Consider the following 21,313-nt stretch of genomic DNA (forward strand, 5'->3'; position numbering starts at 1 on the left):
TCCTCGAGAGAGAGTAAGAGTTGATGTGCAGTCGCCGACGTATAGACTCGCAACTCTCGGTTATTGTTTCCAATTCTTTCCTGCCCGTTCCATTAATATATTAACCGTATTATCAACCGTGTTTCAATACTACCTACCACTGCTCGACCACCACCACAACAAATCCTAATAGTCGATTTAATGGGATACATGCTTGAAAATATCCATCTATAGGTTTAGTGGCTTCTTCATTTAGATCCCAACCAGACATTGTTAATTTCAGACTTTCACTTTGATTTAATGATGCCAGATTTTTCATAGTTGTTGTAATACCTGGCTTTGTGTTTGTATCTACAGTTACTCCACTTACTTCATACCGTATTTCACTAAACAAAAAAGCGACACCATTATTTACAAACTTGGTTTTTGTTGCTGGTACAGTTTTATTGGTTGTAGCGTCGGTTTTAACCAATTGTCCCTCAATTAAAATTAAACTATCACATGGTAGTGTACACAAATCTTCTTGTAAAGGAATTCGAATTTCATCCGTGTTTTCATATCTGGCTGTATATGCCTCATGACTTTGAAATTTGTAACCTACCACACCTTCATCCCACTCAATACCCTTCTCAATATCGAACATTTTTTATGTGTATAATTCAAATCCTAATGATTTTAGAAACAGTTTATTTTTATTACTTAATTGTTTCACGGTTCGTTTCGTACTAACTGTTTTTCTACACTTTTGTTGCTTTTTATATGAGTCAGTTCTAAAACTAATACCCATTTTCTTCTTTCTTCTGCAAATGTAATCCAACTGTTACAGTCTCTTGTTGAAAATTGACCAACTTTTCATCTTGATCTATTATTTTAAGTGTAATATTTCTGATAGTTTTAACACTAATGGGTAGGTAAATCACATGATCTGGTGACTGTACTATTTTAAATCCAGGTGGAACGTTTGGAAAAAATTGATAAATTATGTGTACAGGTTCTCCATTTTTAAAACTTCAAATTGTAATATTACATTCAATCATAATCGAATTAAGTTTCATTATGTCTGCAATATTGTCCGAATCTTTTCCAACATTTTTCGGAACTATTTGACTATTAAATCCCAACACTGGTCCGATAGTATTTGGTTTGGTAAAGTCAACATCTTTTGTTGCTTTGATATGTGTATGTAATGTATTATTGTTTGCAGTAATAGATAAGAGGTCATTACGGAATTGTTTTTCAATTACATGTTGTAAATAGTTGTTTATATCGGTTAATTGATAACAACCGGTCGGTATTTTAAATTCGACATCCCCGAAAAAGAATTTATTATTTTCTTCATCAATATTCGGTATACTGTTGTAGACTTCAAAATTTGTAACACCCAGTTCATAGACACCATCACTAACATCAATCGGTGGATTAAAGTCAGCACTTAGTATCGCTGATTTTCCTGTTAATACAAACAGCATCTTTGATTCGACTAAACTTATAATTTGCATGTGTGTCTATATAAAAACTTTAAACATAATTGTCCACAATTATATGAACCCATTTTCTGATATCCATCATAATTGTATGTAATGTTATTACCATCATTATCACTTTTGAAATAATTGATAATCTCTGTTGGAGGTTTTAAATTGCCCATACTATCAAAGTATAATATATTATTTTTATTTTTTACATATGCTGTCCAATGAGTTCCACTATTTTTTTCTTCATCTAAATTTATAATTCCTGTTTTATTTTTATGTATAAGTTTCGGTAATTTATTACGCATATATACACCTCTAAAATTTGGAATTTGTAATAGTCGAGCAAACTTTATTATTTCAATATTAGTGAGGGCGTGACGTGATAATTTTTCTGGGAGTTTTTTTTCTGATATCATTTATATGGATCAATGTAAAGACCTTTCCCTTTAGTTTTTCCTACACCTTTACCGCTACTCATTTCCATTGCTTTATTATGCCGCATAGTTTCCTCCAACATTTTTTTATCTACCGAAGCTTTATTTACAGCAGTCGCTATCCCTGCAGCTCCTCCTCCTAAAGCGCCTAGAGCACCTAATAGTGGTAATAGGAATGGTAAAAAACCACCATATTTAGGAGCAACTAGAACTCGTTGTTTTTTTGTCTTCTTTTTTTTACCCTTTTTACTTTTAGCTCCCATTCCGAATTTTACTTTGCCTTTCATTATACCAGCAATTGCTAATGCAGCTGCTTTTTCCCCAAACGATGCGTCTTTTGCTTTTAAACGTTCAACTGCTTTACTTAATAATAACTTATCTGCTTCGTGTCGTTTTTGCAAATTAGTTTCGTTGGCGTACGATATATCGTGTTCTTTACAAGCCTGATCTAATTTATTTCTACCACTATGTCCAAGTGCAATTCGTTCTTGTAATTTGGTTCCAGGACCACAAAACTGATAACCCGGTATATGTAATTCAATGGGTAATTTATTTATTAATTTATTTATTAGACCCCAACCTCTCTTTGTCAGAGTTGAATCAATACAATGTTGAGAATCACAAGTCTGTTTATTATATAACTTTATTTATTTACTTTTATCCATACAGCAAAAGAACAATCTAGATACTAATTTAATCTAAGGTTACAAGTTGTTTATATTTAATTTCTACTCTTATTAACTAACTAACATTCTATACCACTATCACAGCTACTTGATGAGTCGTCAGAATCATAGTCATCAGAATCATAAAACATCATTTGTCGCTCTCTACTAAAATACCATATTTTAACAGTCATTTTGTTTATTAAATTATTTCCACACAACTGAGAATTCTGTCCTATTACTGTATTACACTAAAAACACTTGTAGTTTAACACTGAAGTCACATGTAGATGACAAATGTGAAATCTCACTGCCATAATCTTCACACATTTTAAACAAAAGAATTTTCTTTTACTACAGTCCTTTGGAGACAGGCAAAAGAGCATGTAGCAGTAAGGATCTGAAAACATTTAAAACTTAATTTCTACAAGTACATACAATCTCATATTACATACCATTGTCAACTTCCATTATGCTGATTTAAGTTAGTGGTATATAGCTATAATTTTTTGGGCATTTTCCGGATCCACTTGGCTAGCTGTGTAACACGGAGTTTTACACTTATGACAAAGGAAACCATATTTTCTAAGTAACTCTTTAAATTCTTCTTCATTACACGTAATGTCAATACTTAAAGAATTATTCCACCCATCTGGATTAATAATAGAAATGTCCTTAGTGCTGCACTGCTCACACACAACCACTCTATTAAAGAAACGTTCCCAACCACCTTCCAAAGATATGTGTCCTAACTGGTTGTGGAAACACGTTTCTTCCACTATTATGACACCTTCACAAGTAAAACGATACCACATTTTTTTACTACTTTAATATTGAGAAATACTTATTAGATACTGTTTTTGAATTTGTATTGAATTTTATATATATTAGCTGCAGTGACCTTGAATGATAAATAAAGAGGGAAGTTGTTGGCCTTGCAAAAGTGGGGAGTAACATGAATGGCCTTGACCTTGAAAACATCAAGGTCCAAAATACCTTGGCCTTGAAGTGGTGGGGGGAAGTGGGAGGGGTTGACCTTGAAAAAGTAAGAGAGAGAGAGAGAGAACGAGTGGCCTTGAAAGAAAGAGAGGGAAAATGGGCGGGGTCAAACTCAAGGTCAAGGTTGTGTTGTGTTGTCCCCCCATTCGTTATCTACTTTAAGTATATAATAAAAAATAATTTTCATGAATTTTAAGTGTTTTTCAAGGTTGAATTTATTTTGACAAAACCGTATTCATATGTGCTGAAGTGGGCAATTGAAAAACAGGGTAGTTTTGCTTATTTTTGGCATAAAAATCTGGCTCACATTTTTAATTAAATTAAATTAAGAGGTGGTGGAGTGCTAATTGCTGTGGAGAAAAACTTTCCCTCCAATCAAGTACAGTGTGATGCAACAATGAGAGAAGAATTGTGGGTTTCCGTTTATGTGAATTCTAGTCAGCTTATTATTGGTGCAACTTATATTCCACCTAACGCAAATTTTGTGGAATATTCAAATCATTTAGACTCCCTGGCTCTTATGTCTACAAACTATCCGAATGCCGTAATATGTGTACTTGGTGACTATAATTTACCAGGTGTTAGTTGGTTAGTTGATACTGACTGTGATTACTTAGTGCCCAACAATGTATTTTCTGCTGCAGAGGAAATCATATGTGACAATTTTGCATACTTCGGTCTTTTTCAATATAATAATATTGCAAACGATAATGGTACTTTTTTGGATTTGACATTTTGTAATAATAGGCTTTTAGTAAGTAATGTTGAACCCATTCTTGCTATTGATAAACATCATCCTCCTTTATGTGTTAATGTCTGTGATATTATTGTACCTGATATTCAACCAGAAATTGATATTTTTTATTTAGATTATAAGAATGCACCATATGACGTTATTAAAAGTTATTTATCTTCTATTGATTGGTCTGTTTTAGATAATTTTGTTGATATTAATAACTCTGTAGAATATTTTTATTCTCACATTTATTATATCCTAGATAACTTTATTACGATCAAATGTAAAAATGCGTCTAAAAATTTTCCTTCCTGGATTAACAAATCAACAAGATCTTTAACTGTAAAGAAGAAAATTGCTCACAAAAAATATAAGCGTAGTGGTCTGTTAAGTGATTATGAACAATTTTGTATACTGAGAGATAAATGTAAAAATGCCACAAAGAACTGTAAAAAACAATTCCTTGATCAGGTAGAACAAAATATTATAACTAACAGTAGAGCATTTTGGTCATATGTTAAATCTAAAAATACTGCACAGGGTTATCCTAAAAAAATGTCGCTAAATGAAAATTCATGTGATTCTCCTAATGGTATTGTAAACCTTTTTGCCCATCATTTTGAATCTGTTTATCTTGATCAACCAAAGTTATCAGATTTAAATTTTTCTAAAAATGATCAAAATGCTGTATTTTTAAATAGCGTTGAAATTTCTGCTGATGTTATTTTTTCGAAATTGATACATCTAGATGACAACTATACAACCGGCCCTGATGGTATATCTCAAATGTTTTTAAAAAATTGTGCTTATGAATTAACATTGCCATTACAAATGCTGTTCAATAAATCTCTTGATCAGTCTCAATTTCCGGATATTTGGAAAATCTCATATATCAGACCTGTCTTTAAAAATGGTAGTCGTGTAAATATTTCCAACTATAGACCGATATGTACCCCATCGTATATATCAAAAGTTTTTGACTCCATTGTGGCTGACATTATATCATTTTCTGTAAAACAATCTGTTATTGAAGAACAACATGGTTTTTTCAAGGGTCGCTCTACGATGACCAATCTTTTTCTGTTTACTGAATATATAACGTCAAATCTTGAAAATGGATTCCAAATTGATTGTATATATATTGATATGTCAAAAGCTTTTGATCGCATTTCCATTGAGTTATTAATATCAAAATTAGATAATTTAGGTTTTGGGGATCCAGTCCTTAGTTGGATTTATTCTTTTTTATCTAATCGTGTACAGTATGTAACTATAAATGGTGCTAAGTCTCGCGCAATTCACCCATCCACAGGTGTGCCACAGGGGTCACATCTAGGCCCTATTCTTTTTTCTCTATATATAAATGATGTCAAAACAGCGATCGAAAGCTCTGAAATCCTTCTTTTTGCCGACGATGTAAAGATTTTTAAAGTTATTATAAATCCAAACGACTGTGATATATTACAACGTGATTTAAATAGTTTTTGTATGTGGTGTAAAAAAATTTTTTTAGAACTGAACATAAATAAATGTAAATCACTAAGATTTTCTAGAAAATTATATTACAATTTACCATCTTATTTTATATCAGGCAATCTACTTGAATGTGTCACTCATATTCGCGATTTAGGAGTTATTGTAGACAGCCAGTTAAGTTTTGACTATCACGTTAACCACATTTTGTCGAAAGCAAACAAAACATTAGGATTTATAAAAAGACAGTGCTCTGATTTTTCAAGTTTGCGTGTTGTAATATTATTATATAATTGTTATGTTCGTCCTATTTTGGAATACTGCACAATTATTTGGCAACCTTGTTATAATGTTCATATTAATCAAATTGAAAATGTTCAGAAAAAATTTGTTAAATTTGTATGTTACAAATTTAACATATTTTATGACAAAAATAATTACATAAACATTTTAAGTTATTTAGGACTATCCTTACTATCTTCTCGTAGAATATTTTATGACGCGTCGTTCGTATATCGTATATTGTCTGGTAATGTAAATTGTAATCCTATTCTTTCGCTATTTTCAATCAATATACCCGTTTGTAACGTTAGAGAGCCTAGAATGCTTGTAGTGCCTTACCACCGTACCAATTATGGGAAAAATTCTGTATCTTCTAGGCTATCTAAAACATGCAACGTACTTTCTGGTAATTTAGATTTTATAGGTTTACCTAAAAATAGATTTCTAAAAGATTTAAAAACTGTAATTGAACATAGTGAACTTAGCTCTTTTAATAATTAACACTTTATTTTATGTTAACTGTATTGTACCTATCTTTGTTTGTATTTTATATATCAATTTATCTTTGTATTTTATATATCACTTGTACTTGGCGTGGCCGTTTAAACATTATAATATTAATATTATAATATAAAAAGGCTATAAAAATTAGGGTAGTGTGCATAAAAAATTGATGTTTCAATAGATAAAATGGGTCTAAAATCAGGTTATTTTCTGAATTTTTTGTGTTTTTGAACAGACTTCAATGGGCTGTTTTTCAAACTCAATAAACTTCAACGACTAAAACTTGAAAACCGACTCATTTTCCTAAAAAAATTATGTTTTTTGGAAAATCTGAGTTAGAAGTTAGGGTTAAAAATCAGGGTAAAAAGTCAAATTCAACGTTGTTTTTGATGTTTTGGTAGAAATACGGATTTTTCTTGGAAAAAAAATGCGTAGAAAGTAAAAAATGACTAAGAAACTAAGCATGATAATCTGAGTTAAAAAGTTACACATATTGTTAAGTGAAGGGGGCGCTGCTGGTGAAATTGGCGGGAAATGATGACGCGTGAGGCGCGTACGGGCAACGCCTAGTTAGTTGGAAGGACACGGTGGAAGTGTCAATGTCGTTGTTGAATCTAATTTGCTAATAAATTAGTTTTTGGGTGAATTCCGAGTTTCATTTACAGAGCAGCGGTGGGATGTTGCTCAAATAATCGTTTCCGATAGAGAGTGGTGAATTGTGGTGATTTTGTGAGGAATTTGTGGGTCGCCAAGGCAAGGGCCAAAAATTGAATTTTTGGGAATCTGTACCGTTTCATTCGTAACAAAATTGTGTTTTACGACTTGAAATCGAACAAATCAATCGGGTGCTAGCCGAATTTATCTGGTTTTTCTGATTTCTGACGAGTTCTAGGAGTTACGCAACCACACGCTGTCAATTTTCATTTGGGTGTGGCTCAAAAGGCGCGAAAAGTTTTCTAATGAGATTTTCGCAATGGGGCGTCACAGGTATCGAGGAAATGTGGACTCGGACGACTCGGACTCAAGTGACGATGAGCCACGGCCCAAAAGGTCCACGCCTGGGGTCTCCACTACAGTAAATTCACCCCCAGTTTCGGCCGAGTCCGCTAGAATCGCGAGACTTGAGCAACTTGTGGAAAACTTGAATCGACGTTTGCTAAACCGCAATTTTGAGCACACATCAGGACAAGTTGGCATTAAAAGTGACCTGATTCCTGAATTCGCTCCAGGAAACCCCAATTTTAGTACCACTAAGTGGTTGCATAAAATTGACCAGTTGGCTCTCGTGAACGGTTGGGACGAACGTACAACGATTTACGGCATGATAAGTCGACTCAAGGGGTTGGCCAAGGAGTGGTACGACAATCTCGATCCCTCAGCATACGACCGGAGCTGGGATGAATGGAAACGTTTGTTACAAACCACCTTCCCCGATCACCACGATTATGCTTCCACACTTCGTAAGCTAGTGAATAGGGTGAAGGAAGATGGTGAAACCTGGGCACAATATTATTTTGGGAAATTAAATCTGTTGCAGGCTTGTGACATAACAGGAACGAATGCAGTCTCCTGTCTTATTGATGGAATCACTGACGTGACTCTCAGAAATGGGGCTAGAGCAGGGCGTTACGTTACACCCGAAAGCTTGTACGCTGAGTATTTGTCGACTCTGAGATCCGAAGGTGACAAGCGGGATACGCTCGCAAAGCAGGTGCCTCGGGAAAGGAGGAGGTTCCTTCCAAGTCGAGTCGAAGCACAAAAACTGTATTCGTCAGTTCGGTGTTACAATTGTCGTAATCGAGGACATGTTGCGACAAAGTGCCCGAAACCAAGAATTGAGTGTAAGAAATGTGGCCGCATTGGACATGTGGATGCTGAGTGCCGACGTGGTAACGTAGTAAAAGAAAACATGTCTAAGCAGGCACTAACGACAAGTGTAGCTGACGCAAGTAATAATAAGAATTATTACATAGACATTAAGGTCAATGGTAAGCCGACGCGAGCTTACATTGACTCAGGAGCTGAACCGGTCCTTGTCAAGCAAAGTGTTGCTAGAGAATTGGGACTGATGTGGCAGCCAAGTTTACATTTGATTCGTGGTTATGGCCAGGGAATCACCAAAGTGCATGGGGAAGTCGAAGTAGAGCTAGAAGTGGATCTTGTCAAGGCAAACGTAAAAGCTTTGATTGTCGAAGACAGTGCACAACGTGTGCCTGTCATAGTGGGACAGACCTTCCTGAATGCGGGTGCTAATACGATTATAGCAAATGAGGAAGCTGTGAGAGTAGTTGACGGAAACAACGAATCGATCCAAGCATTTCTAGGCCAACTTCCGACACGAAAAGTTGCACTTTGGGCGGAAGAGGAAACAGTGATCCCTCCTCAATCCATTGGTTGCATACGAATCGAGGCAAAAGACGATGGGTGGAAAGGAGCTTATTACGTTGAAGGGTGTCAACGTCCGAGACCAGGGTTCGAACACGTTGTTCATCGGTGTGTCACATCTGATGGAGGCCTAGTGACCGTTCGCAATCTATCGCACCAAGATCTGGTCTATCGAAAGGCGCAAATCGTTGCGAGAGCTGAGCCTTGCGAGCAGGAAAGGACAGCTACGACGGTGAGTGTGTTTTCTCTGGGGAAGGTTGAGGTAAAGAGTTTTCAACGGTGGGAACTTCTTACACAAGTCAATAAGAATCTAGACCCGGCTCAGTTCGAGCAATTGTTACGACTCGTTAACGAATTTCGAGATTGTTTTGCACGAAATGTAGCGGAAATAGGTGCCACAACTGCGGCAGAAATGAAGTTAACTTTGACTGATGATAAACCGGTAGTTTATCGTCCTTATCGGTTATCGCATCACGAAAGAAGAATTGTTCGAGACATAGTAAATGACTTGTTAGGTAGCGGAGTCATACGAGAATCAGACTCGCCATATTCGAGTCCCATACTGTTGGTGCGGAAGAAAGATGGGCAACACCGTATGTGTGTTGACTATCGGCAATTAAATTCGAAAACAATCAAAGATCGCTTTCCGTTACCACGAGTAGACGAACATTTGGATAAACTAAACGGTGCAAAGTTTTTCACCACACTAGATCTCGCGAGTGGGTATTATCAGATCCCAATGGCCACCGAATCGATTCCAAAGACAGCATTTGTTACGCCTGATGGGCATTACGAGTTTGTCCGCATGCCTTTTGGTCTAGCCAACGCTCCGGCAGTGTTTCAGCGAGCTATGAATAAGGTGTTGGGTCCACTACGGTTTCAGACCGCTTTTTGTTACATAGATGATCTTCTGATACCTTCCAAAGACTTTGAAACAGGTCTTAACAATTTACGAACGGTGTTTCAATTGCTTCGACAATTTGGATTGACTCTAAAGCTGAGTAAATGTTGCTTCTTTGGAAGTCAAATAGAGTATTTAGGGCATGAGATCAGTGCGGAAGGCATTAAGCCAGGCGAGACAAAAATCAAAGCGGTGACAGCTTTTCCCAAACCAACAGACGTACACAAACTTAGGCAATTCTTAGGTTTGTGTGGGTACTTTCGAAAGTACGTGAAAGATTACGCAACAATAGCAAACAGTTTGACGAGTCTCCTAAAGAAAGGCAGTGCATTTGTTTGGGAAGAAGCACAAGAGCGGGCTTTTCAGACTTTAAAAGACATCTTGACGAGCAGACCAGTTCTTGCAATTTACGACGCGGAAGCTGAAACGGAGTTACACACTGACGCTTCTAAAGTTGGAATTGGTGGCATTCTGTTGCAACGACAAGGTGATGGATCTTTGCGTCCAGTTATGTTTTTCAGCCGACAGACGACCAAAGAGGAACAAAGGTACCACTCGTACGAGCTAGAAACGCTAGCGGTGGTCTGTTCTCTCAAACATTATCGAGTATACTTGTTGGGGCTTCAATTCAAGGTGATCACAGACTGTAATGCTTTACGAACAACCCTCACCAAGAGAGATTTGATTCCACGAATTGGGAGATGGTGGTTGTTGACTTCTGAGTTCGACTTTACTGTAGAATACAGACCTGGCAGTAAAATGAGTCACGTTGACGCTTTAAGTAGAAATCCGGTATTAGATCCTTCGGAGCCTTCAGTGGAAGTCTTGCATATTAATGTTAACGATGATGATTGGATTTTAGCTGTTCAAATGAAAGATGCGAGATGCGCATTGTTGAAGGAAATATTGGAAAAATCACCGACGAACGCTGAAGAGCGTGCCATTCACAAAGAGTACAAACTAAAGGATGGTCGAGTATTCAAACAGACTGAGTCAGGATTAAAATGGGTCGTACCAAAAGCGGTAAGACGCCAGATTTTATTAGCACACCACGATGGAATTGGCCATTTATCGAATGAGAAAACTTTGGCATCTGTGTCGAAATCTTATTGGTTTCCTTCAATGCGGAGGTATGTTCACAAGTATATTTCTAGCTGCTTGGAGTGTCTCTACAATAAGGAAGCCGGAGGAAAGCAGCCAGGATTTTTGAATCCCATACCTAAGAATTCGCAACCATTTGACACATTGCACATGGATCATTTGGGACCATTTGTAAAGAGCAACTCAAATAATTCTTATCTTTTAGCTGTTATCGATGCATTTACTAAATTTGTCTTTCTCAGGGCCGTGCCTAATACTAAGGTGGGCCCTGTTTTATCATTTTTAGCTTCTCTTACAGGAATGTTTGGTGTACCTAAACGTATAATAGCCGATCGTGGGGCTTGTTTTTCTAGCAAAAAGTTTAAGACACATTGTACCGATTTAAACGTTAAATTAGTACTAACCGCGACTGCCACACCACGGGCTAATGGCCAGGTGGAGCGATTAAATCGTACGATTTTATCTCAGCTTGCTGCTAGCTCGAGAGAAGAAGAGAAATGGGATGACTTTGTGAGTAGAATTAGTTGGGGTATTAATTCTACGCCGAATTCGACTACGGGCAAAAGTCCATACGAATTGTTGTTGGGGTATACACCTCGACATGCTAATGACTCAATCCTCACCAACGTGGTGACAGAGGGTGTTCATGATGGTGATTTGCCACGGACACGAGCAGACGTTGCTCAGCGTGTCGAAAAGGAACAGCAGAAGCAAAAAGAGCGTTATGACAAGCGACGCTGTGCCCCAAAGAGATTTAATGCAGGTGATCTCGTGTTGGTACGCACCACGCGAGCTTCAAACGAGGGCAAAAGTCGGAAGCTGTTACCTAAATATTCGGGACCGTACCGAATTCAGAAAGTGCTCGACTACGATAGGTATGTCGTGACGGACATGCCGGGGGCGACGCGTTCCCAAAAACGATATGAGGGTGTCCATTCAGTGGACAAATTGAGACATTACGTTGTCGCCACGACGAGTGGAGACGAAACAATGGACGATGTCAGTGACGAATGACTGAGTTCGCTGTGAAGCTGAGTGAAGTTCAACGTGAACTCACGATTTTGGGCCCAAATGTTGTTTTTAAGCGCTTTACGTTGAAACTCATGAGTTAATGATTTGTTATTGTTGTTCTTGTTCTTGTTCTTGTTATTGTTCTTCTACTTATTGTTGAGGTTACTGATCTTGTTGGTGTTGGTGTTCTTATTGTTGTTGTTGGTGTTCTTATTGTTGTTGTTCTTAATTAATTCTCAACGTGAGAAAAGCGATGATAATTATTTTCAGATTCATTCTCAACGTGAGAAACACGATTATGATTATTTTCAGATTCATTCTCAACGTGAGAAACTCGATTATGATTATTTTCAGGTTATTTATAAATAGTTCTTAAGTGGGACTCGGGCTGTAGATGTATACTACGGCTCGGATACGTGGTATTGGTTAATTACTTGTTTTAGAAACACCGGTGGTTCCCCGAGGACGTGGAACACGGAAGCGTGGCCGACTGTTAAGTGAAGGGGGCGCTGCTGGTGAAATTGGCGGGAAATGATGACGCGTGAGGCGCGTACGGGCAACGCCTAGTTAGTTGGAAGGACACGGTGGAAGTGTCAATGTCGTTGTTGAATCTAATTTGCTAATAAATTAGTTTTTGGGTGAATTCCGAGTTTCATTTACAATATTAGAAAAATCAATTAGTTTGCCAAGTCTGCATCAAACAAATAAAGAAATATCTCGCACTGAATCATAAAAATATATCAAACTGGTATGGAAATTTTAAAAATCGCATATAATCCTAATTTAATAATAAATACTGTTTTTCTTTTAAAGTCGTTAACCCTGTAAAATAGGACTGTGAAGCCGTATTTATTTTTGTGCTCAAGTGGCTCAATGGAAAAACAAGGCAAAATCTTTGAAAAACGTTAATTTTAATATACCTCTAAAATGGGGGGTATTTTCACGATTTTTTCTGCTTTTCTGTTTACCCTTGAAAATCGGGGTGTTTTCAACGCTTGATTTGTCTATGCATAACCTGAACGTTTACTAAGAACTTGGCGGGAAATTTAGCGGTCTTGTCTACTCCTTAGAGTTTGCTTTATCTGTTTTTTCTTTATATCTTTATTTCAACAATACCTAAAAGTAAAATTAGACAAAGGCAAAGACTTATTAAGAAAAGTGTTGATAGAACCATGAAAATGTTAAATGAATCAAGTTTAAGTGTTAAAACTTCTAACAGTTCTAATTTTGAGTGTTTTCATATTGAAAGTGCAAGTGATGTGGATAATTCTTCAATAGTTTTGAGTTCTGTGGATGACGAATTAAATAGATCAACTTCATTAAGTAACGAAACTAAAAATGAAGGTGTGCCATTAGAAGATGTAGAATTCGGCTATCCTCAGTTACAAGAGTGTGTTAAAGACAAGAACAGAAAATTGAAAATAAATTAGTGAAATGAGCTGTAGAAAATAATATTTCTCAAAGTCACTGTGGTAAATTATTAAGGATATTGCGGGACGACATAGTTAAGTTACCCACCAAAAGATTCCAGGACCTTATAAAAAACTCCTAGAACTACCCTTATTCGTGATCTGGAACCAGGAATTTTTTTTATTTCGGAATTTCAGAAACAATAACAAACTTATTTATCAAATATAATGTATCTTTAAATGAAAATAACGTTCTGTATATGTCAGTTAATGTAGATGGCCTACCGTTATCTAAAAGCACTGGCTCTCAGTTTTGGCCAATTCTTGGTACAGTAAACTTACTAAAAAAACATTTTATTGATCGGATTATATCACGGTTACCAAAAACCACAGGATTCAAATAATTTACTTTATGAATTTATTAAAGAAGCTGTAACATTAATTAATGAGGGATTTCGATTTAAAATTACAGTACATGCATTTAGAATTAATATGTTAATATGTGACCTCCCCGCAAAAACTGTTTTATTAAAAACTAAAGGTCATTCTGGGTATTCTTCATGTAACAAGTGTACACAAGAAGGTGATCATTTTGGAAATAATTTGTTTTTTCCAGAATTAACCTTTACAAAACGAAATGATTCTGATTTTCGATTACGGAAAGATCCTGATCATCACATTAGTTTGGATGACACAAACTTATTACTGTTACCTCAGTTTAATATAATTAAGAACGTACTGATTGATTATATGCATTTAGTGTTACTTGGAGTGACAAAAAGATTATTAACTCATAAAAACTATGGGTTAATATTTGGTAAACCACCTCATAAACTTTATGCAAGAGATGTGAACAGTATTTCAAATAAATTTTCAGATATGAGAAATTTATTCCCCAGGAATTCACACAAAAGACTATGAGGAATTTAAATGAATGTAAACGCTTCAAAGCTACTGAATTCAAATTTTTGTTACTGTATTGTGTTCCTGTTGTTTTTAAAAATACTTTAGGAAAAAAAATATTATGAAAATATAATGCGGCTGCATGTTGCCATATCAATTCTAGCAAGTGACGTCTTTTCGTCAGACAATTCCTATTTAGATTATGCGGTACAATTGTTACATAATTTTGTTAAAAAATATAAGAAAGTTTATGGAGCAGAGTTTCTCTCTCACAATGTGCATTCTTTACTACATTTAGTCGATGATGTTGGACAATTTGGTAATGTTGACAACTTCAGCGCTTTTCCTTTTGAAAATTATATTGTAACGTTTATATAAAAAAAAAACTTAAATTCTTAATAAAATCATGCGCGAAATATTTGGGGAGGGGTAGAGGTCGAACGGTCAGTAGGTATCGAGAGGTCCAGTTAAGAACATCTGCAACAATTGCCTGTGACCTTAAATTAGTTAATTATTTGTTAAAAATCCAACACTTAGAACGATCAAGCAACTTTTGAGGGCGCACACCACCAAAGTAGGTTCATAACTTTAGTTTTTCCGATCCCTAATACCCCATTTTAGGCCCTCAACCCCAGTATCATCCTAAAGTCCGACACGCCAATGTCGTAATCGATCAGAGGAAAATCCGAGGTCCTCAAAGTTTCTGTTATTTCGTATCCGAAGGTTCCCCTACAGTCGATTAGAGGAGGACTTTCTTCATCAAATGGTGTGACCTTCGGGAACCTCGTAAACGGCCAAGGACTGGACGCAGATAAGTCCAAAATATCAGTTCTTCGCGATTTCCAATCTTGTCGTTATAATATATTATTCGAATTTCCTTTCTTAAAAAAAAATTATTTCAATTTTCAAATTTTCCTTTTTAAATTTCAATTTTTATGCAACTATTAGTAATTTTTTATAACTTATAATTTCAATTAATGTGAGCGAGCGAATTGGCCAATTCTAACGTAAAAATTCGTGTCAGTAGTTGATTTAACCATCTGGTCACAAGAGTAACTTTTAATATACGGAATTTTAATTGATTATTCAATAGTTTTCTTATCTCCTTCTCAGTTGGGAGCTTAGTTATCGATAACTGAGTGGCGCCCTTAAATTTTTAGCTAACTTAAACCATCAATAGTAAAATCCTTGTCCCACGACCTGCCACCGACTAAAAAGACCTACCGCCCTTGTGTACCTGTTGCGAATATAAACAAACCAAAAAAAAAAGGTATGCAATAACGGCACATTTTAATTTAAGGGAGAAAAATAATTTAAATATAGAGTACTTACGACTAGATAAAAGCAAAATTTCAGCAGATCCGGTGTGCACGATCGGTTTGCAGTAGTAAAATGCTTCCACTGCTGGGAGTACGGGCACAAAACAAAGGACTGCTCAGATGAGGATAGAAGGCAGAGATGCCGAAAATGTTCGCAGATAGGCTATTTCTGGAACAACAGCTTCGATGCCCCCTGTGTAGTTCGGAAGGACAAATGCCGGGAGCGGCATACTGCGAGAGTTTCAAGAAAGCAATGAGAAATGTTATCCAAACGAGGAACCAAAGTAAGCCTCGTAGAATGACTTCAAGAAACGACGCTCCGGAACGCTACCTCCGGGAACAGGTAGAAGAGCCCATTGGTGACTGACGGCGTTTGCGGGGAGGGGGAAGCCCACACCCGCACCCACTGACGGACCGGGACAAGGAAAACCAGAACCAGCTATGGGCTTCCAACAACGACAACGACAGATGGCCACAGTTAGTACCAATATAGTGCTGCTCTGTATCCAGCTAAACACCAACCGGAGCCAGACAGCACACGACTGTCTAACGCAGATGGCCATTGAGGAACGGGCGGATATCCTGTTTGTAACGGAACCCAACAAGAGACTCATCGCTAAGGGAGGATGATCCTATGACAGAAACCTGGACGTAGCAATCAGAGTCATTAATCCGCAACTCAGAGTGGAACACCAAGCCTCGGGGCGGGGGTGGGCCTCGGTGCAAGTGGGAATATGCACAAAGATCAGTGGTTACATTCACCAAATGTGCCCATTCAACAATTCCTTGAGGAGTTGAGGAAGACACTACGAGACATGCGAGAAAAAATCCTGTTAACGGGCGATTTCAATGCCAAGTCTCACGCATGGGGCTCCGGTACCGAGGACCGTATGGGCAGTGCCCTAGCGGACCTCCTGGCAGAATTAAACCTAGTAGTGGCCAATGTAGGAAATTAATTGGTGAAACATTATTGTTCTTTCAGAAAACAGTTTAACTTTAAAAAAGTTACTAGGAATATCTCATTAAAATGATGAAAACTTCTTTAAACCCGCTTTTTCGTCTGATAATTTTATCCAGGTAATAAATTCTGAAAAATACATTGTTGTAAAAATTTATTGTAACTATACCCAGTAATAATTATAGTACAAATAACGTGTCGAGAGATTGTAAGATCCAGTCTTAGGGATATAATTTGTTTACGTTACGCCTAGTAAAATAAATGATACTTTTATAATTATGTATTATTTTAGAATTTAGGAATTATTTCTCGTTTTTTTATTAAATTTATACAATTTTTCTATTACTAGCTTGCGAAGATATAGCTGCGTTACTCTTACATTATATAAATTTTGTGTATTTCTTTAAAATATAAGTAAACATTGCTAAAGATCGGGTACCTGAAACTGAAATCACATGTAAACAAAAATGTTTATTAGAAAGTTTAGAAGGTTTTTCATAAGCTCTTGTATTTAGTGGAGGGTTTTATTTTATACGTGGGAGTTAAAAATAAAAATTGTAAAAAATGTATGTATTATAAGAAAAAAAACCAAACGACGCCCCCTCATAAATGTTTTAAAAATTGGAAAAACACTTCAACTTCAATGGAAGCAGCAATTATTTTGGATGGATTTAAAAAATAAGTAGACATGCATAACGTAAGATTTAAAAACCTCATAGGAGATGGTGATAGTAGCGTCTACAAAAAAATTCATAATGCAAGACCATACGAGCCTAATTATTTTATTAAAAAAATTGAATGCCGAAATCATATACTACGAAATTTTTGTACTAAAATTAGAGAAATCGCTAAAACTCCTCGTTCTGACAAAAATATAAAAAAATTTTTGCGCAACAATTATTTGAAATTTAGAACCGCAATTGTTTCAGCGATAAAATACAGAAAAAACGAAAACTGTACTTTCGATCAAAAAGCAGAAAACCTGAAAAATGATATTTTAAATGGACCTGCACATATTTTTGGTAATCATTCAAAGTGCGCTACGTATTTTTGGTCAAATAACAAATGCAGTTGCATATTCTGACTTTAAAAATAGTTCCTTGTTTGAGTTGTTCATGCAGGCATTAAAACGAGTTGCAAATTTATCTTCAAGTCTATTGTATGATGTCGATAATAATTCTGTTGAGTCATTTAATTCAGTAGTTAACAAACTTGTTCGGGGTAAAAGAATAAATTTTTCAGAACGCGGTTCTTATCATGGAAGATGCTTTGCGGCAGTCGTAAATGTAAATAACAAAAACAAATTAATTTGTATTTAAAATTATGGAGAAAATATCAGGGAATAGTGGCATTTACACCACAAAATTTTCAAATCGCTTATTAAAAACCAAAAAACTTCAAGCTACAAAATTAAATAAAAGAAAAATTCGTATTCAAAGTGCAGATTCGGATTATGGTGCGACTAATGACATAATGGACATGCCAACAGAAACATATGACAAAATAAAAAATGAGTTCTTGAATGATTTGGCTGCTTGCGATATTTTAAAAATTCCTTTGTTAACAATTGGTCAACGTAATAATGAGCAGTGGGATAAAGAAAGAAATAATAAATTAACGGCTAGTAATTTCGGAAGAATTATTAATATGAAATGTACGACCAATACAGCGAATGCTGTAAAAGATATCTTGTATCGTGTGGGATTATCTAAATTTAAAAAATTACCCGAACCACTACAGTGGGGAATTGATAATGAAGAGAAAGCAAAGGAGAAGTTTGAACAGATCACAGGTATAAAGGTAGATTCATGCGGCTTTTTTGTTGATAAAGAAAAAAAATTTTTAGGTGCAACACCAGATGGGTTAGTGGGTTCAATGCTATTGTTGAAATTAAATGTCCATTTAGCGCAAGAAACACAAATATTAAAACTGCCATAGAACAAAAATTGATTAAATACTTAGAAATAGATTCTCAAGATGATAGTAAAATAGTTTTAAAAGAAAAAGATAATTACATGCATCAAGTACAAGGTCAGCTCCACATTACTAATCGCCAAACTTGTTATTTTATAGTGTACACCTCTACAGATTTAAAATATTGTATTATTGAGGAAAACGATAGTAAATATTGGAACGGAGGAATGATAGATTGTCTTGAAAATTTTTATATGAATGCCATGTTACCAGAAATAATTGATTCAAGACATAGTCGCAATTTACCGTTACGCAGCATAATAAAAAAGGATTTGTAAATAATATTTCAAGTTAAGTTTTAGAGATTTTTACATAAATACATAATATGATGATAAGCATTTTAATAATAATTATAATTTTTAATTTGAACAATAAAAGTAAAAAAAAACTTCCTCAGTGGGTTGACACCTTGTCGTGGTGAGGGAGCTCAGTAGTTCTATCACAAAACCTGTACAGAACGAAGCTAAGTACCAAAGTTTTAATCATCTTTTTTTATATTTTTTTTAAAACAGAACAAAAATTGATTAAATACTTAGAAATAGATTCTCAAGATGATAGTAAAATAGTTTTAAAAGAAAAAGATAATTACATGCATCAAGTACAAGGTCAGCTCCACATTACTAATCGCCAAACTTGTTATTTTATAGTGTACACCTCTACAGATTTAAAATATTGTATTATTGAGAAAAACGATAGTAAATATTGGAACGGAGGAATGATAGATTGTCTTGAAAATTTTTATATGAATGCCATGTTACCAGAAATAATTGATTCAAGACATAGTCGCAATTTACCATTACGCAGCATAATAAAAAAGGATTTGTAAATAATATTTCAAGTTTAGTTTTAGAGATTTTTACATAAATACATAATATGATGATAAGCATTTTAATAATAATTATAATTTTTAATTTGAACAATAAAAGTAAAAAAAAACTTCCTCAGTGGGTTGACACCTTGTCGTGGTGAGGGAGCTCAGTAGTTCTATCACAAAACCTGTACAGAACGAAGCTAAGTACGAAAGTTTTAATCATCTTTTTTTATATTTTTTTTAAAACAGGAATAATTTTATTGTTAAAAGTATTCAAAAAAATAGCGAGCGTGATTACTCGTATTTCAAAATCTCATAAGATACGTTGATAGCAGTGTCTACACAAAAAAAAACGTAATGCAAATCTATAGGTACCTAATTATTTTGTTAAAAAAATTAATTCCGAAATCATGTGCTTTAATTTTATACCATTATTAGAGAAATCGCTAAAATTCCTATTTGTGCCGATACATTTCTCTGTCTTGAACAAAGGCAATAAAATTATTATCTTGTGGGTCACCCCAATGGTGGTTACCTCCAGCGGTGCGTCCTAAACCCGTCATAAATCTTCTTCCAGCTAGCTACGCATTCGAAGAAGGATGCATTAAAAGTTGCCTACTTACAATTTAATTTTTGCTTTATATCTATCAATTAAGAACAGTTAACAAAAATCTAAAATATCTCAGGTCTGTATTTTTAAATTTCCTATAAAATGGTTTTTTTAAATTCTCAATACAATGCACCGTTATCAAAAATTCGTATCAACTTCATTAACAGACATTTTATTTAATAAAAAAATATCTAGCCATTTATTTTAATCAAGAATGTTTCTTGGAACTACATTTACTTATAAAGAAACACTGCAAATGTCAAGAAACTCTTCAAGTCTAAATTTGCGGCTAAAAACAGTAAAAACAGTTTACACGTAAAACGTATGCGCCAGCTCCCAGAGGGTCTTGAGCCTTTTAAGTTACTAGAGCAGGCAAGCTGCTGCGCGATCATGTTTTGAGCCATGCAAATGAGCGATAAACACACATTTAACAATAGCAAATAAAAACAAAAAGGTAATAATAATTGCGACCGCAGAAAGGTATAAATAACTCCTCGAATAATTTTTTTAATAAGAAGGTGACGCGGATTTATGCAAAAGTGGAATTTGCAAGTAAGATTTTGTTGTGTTTGCGAGCTGTTTGAGTTTAGGTCACTATGGGAAAATTGAGGAAAGTTACATTAGTTTCTTACCAAGGACATTAAAACTATTATCACGTTGCCATTCATTGCTATTACCAAACTACTAAGCACTACAAAGCAACTACCACCCCGTCTGCATGATACGAAAGCGGCTAAAGAGACCCAACGTCTGTTTTAACCGGAGCGGAGCGTCTGACCGACCACAACATTCAACACTACCGCTGTTCGAGAGTACATTAAAATTTGTTGTAAATCGACAAGGACACCAAGTCAAACGGTAATGTTGTGGGAAAGAGACTGCTGGTAGACCTGCATAGTGCAGGACGTGTCCCGCCAACATTTCGTCCTTTTTCCAGACGCAGGACAGTCGGCCGGAAGCCACTGTATCACTGTGTTTCCCGCTAAATACTTCACTGGCGGAAGTAATTAAAAATTTCCTAACTACGTTTGTGACGCCGATCCTCGTTAATAATTTATGATTCATTTCAGCAAATGGAGAAAGAAAGTTGTGATTAATTGTTGGTTTACGTGAAACGTAAAGTGTTGAACATCATGAAGCTTTTCAGGAGCTGATCAGTTAATTTCCAACTTCAGGAACTTGACGCCTAATTATTATAAATTACGTATTATGATGTATTCATTTATTGTTGCTACGCTTTTTATTTGCTGTTTCTCTTGATTTCGTTTTTGGAAAGAAAGTGTCAATTAACTTCCGATCGATTTGGGAAATCCATTTCATTCACCTGTTCTTCACGGCTTGGCTAACATTCGTCCATCAACTAGAACATCGTCGCCGAAGAAAA

General features: G+C 35.6%; 1 long non-coding RNA gene across 1 annotated transcript; it reads left to right on the forward strand.

Moving 5' to 3' along the window:
* The first annotated feature begins 8,963 nt into the window (after window positions 1-8,963).
* On the forward strand, window positions 8,964-12,588 carry LOC135265373 (uncharacterized). The gene is made up of 2 exons (XR_010333015.1): window positions 8,964-9,164; window positions 12,389-12,588. It is a non-coding gene; the product is annotated as an uncharacterized LOC135265373 (long non-coding RNA).
* Window positions 12,589-21,313: the final 8,725 nt, after the last annotated feature.

Source organism: Tribolium castaneum, chromosome 2 (assembly GCF_031307605.1).
Source record: "Tribolium castaneum strain GA2 chromosome 2, icTriCast1.1, whole genome shotgun sequence".
NCBI classification, from domain to species: Eukaryota; Metazoa; Arthropoda; class Insecta; order Coleoptera; family Tenebrionidae; genus Tribolium; species Tribolium castaneum.